Source organism: Nannospalax galili, unplaced genomic scaffold (assembly GCF_000622305.1).
Source record: "Nannospalax galili isolate Female #2095 unplaced genomic scaffold, S.galili_v1.0 scaffold85, whole genome shotgun sequence".
NCBI classification, from domain to species: Eukaryota; Metazoa; Chordata; class Mammalia; order Rodentia; family Spalacidae; genus Nannospalax; species Nannospalax galili.
The window spans coordinates 3,205,937-3,207,492 of record NW_008358866.1 but is presented as its reverse complement, the minus strand read 5'-3'; positions in this window follow the sequence as shown (position 1 = coordinate 3,207,492).

The following is a 1,556-nucleotide window of genomic DNA, read 5'->3' as shown; positions in this document are numbered from 1 at the left end:
GTATAAAAGCAGGTGTAGCAATTCTAATATCTGACAAAATAGACTTTAAAACTGATCAGAAGAGACAAAGAAGGCCACTTCATTCTGATCAAAGGAACAATAAACCAAGAAATCTTCTTTAAAGGGTAAAAACATTCAATTTTATATCTTAAAGGGTTTATACTGAGTTCAATATTGTATAACTGTATTAATTCAACTGTGAATGTAAAAATTTACAGCCACTTTTGAAAGAGATATATCCTTTCTCTGGAGTGTGTTACTTAATATGTTAAAGCTGTAATGAAATGCTCCTTCTAATCATGTGGTTATTAAATTTTTAAAAAATTAAAAAAATAATTCTTCAAAGCATAAAACTTTGCTCCTTAGCCGGGTGTGGTGGCGCACACCCTTAATCCCAGCACTCAGGAGGCAGAGGCAGGTGGATCTGTATGAGTTCAAGGCCAGCCTGGTCTACACAGTGAGTTCCAGGACAGCTGGGGCTACAGGGAGACTCTGTCTCGAAAAAAGATAAAAAAGAATTTGCTCCTTAATAATTAGTAGATGTGAAAAACATTACCATTGAAATCTATCTGATGACTTTATATCCATGCTCAGATGCCAAAAAGCTCAGAAAGTAACTGACTATGACTAATAATAATCAGATATATAGAGGTTAGAAACTTATGCGCAAACATCTTGGTGTCAAGTGCATTAAAAATGAATTTTTCTGTATGAAACTGTATTTTAATAATGAAATGGGGATCTTTTTTAAAGGTTAAAACCTCATTTAATTTTATGTCATAAAGGGTTTATACTGAGTATGATATTGTATAACTGTATTAATTCAACTGTAAACCTAAAAATTTACAACCAGTCTTGAAACAGATGCATCTTAGCTCTGGAAATTGTTATTGAATATGTCAACACTGTTGTCATGAAATGCTTCTAATTATATGGTTATTAATAAATAAGTTTTTAAAAACTAAAAAAATTCTGTGAAGAATTATGTTGATATTGTAATGGGAAAAAATTCAAAAGTTAAGAAAAAGAAATGAGACAACAGGTAGAAATTCTAAAGTTTTGGTGTGTTTAGTAATTAGGGCTGAACTCTCAAAAGAGTTAGGCTAGGGGAAGTGGGACAGAGACAGGAGGGAAGAAGGGGGGCTCCATGCAGAGGAAACAGCGCACCCACCTGCAGGAGCATCTGAAGTGCAAGAAGGACCTGAGGCTGGAGCATGCTGAGAAAGGCAGAGTAGCACCAGACACCCGTGCATAAGCAGGGAACCCTTCCTTCCTATCTGAGCCCTGCCTGACAAAGCAGCAATGGAGGTTAGTTTAAGTTGAAGACAAGACCCCACGCTGGTGATACCTTCCTCTCAGAATGGAGATACCTTCCTATGGAAAGAAGTCAGAGTCCCGTGAGGCTACGTGACTTGATCCTGCTGAGCCCTTGGTGCTCTGCCAACATCACATGCCAGCTAAGTGAACAGGCCAGTCAGGCCTTTCAGGAGGCTATGGCCTCAGTTGGTATCTGACTAAAGGCTCAGGAGACAAGAACCACTCAGCTGAGCCCAGTC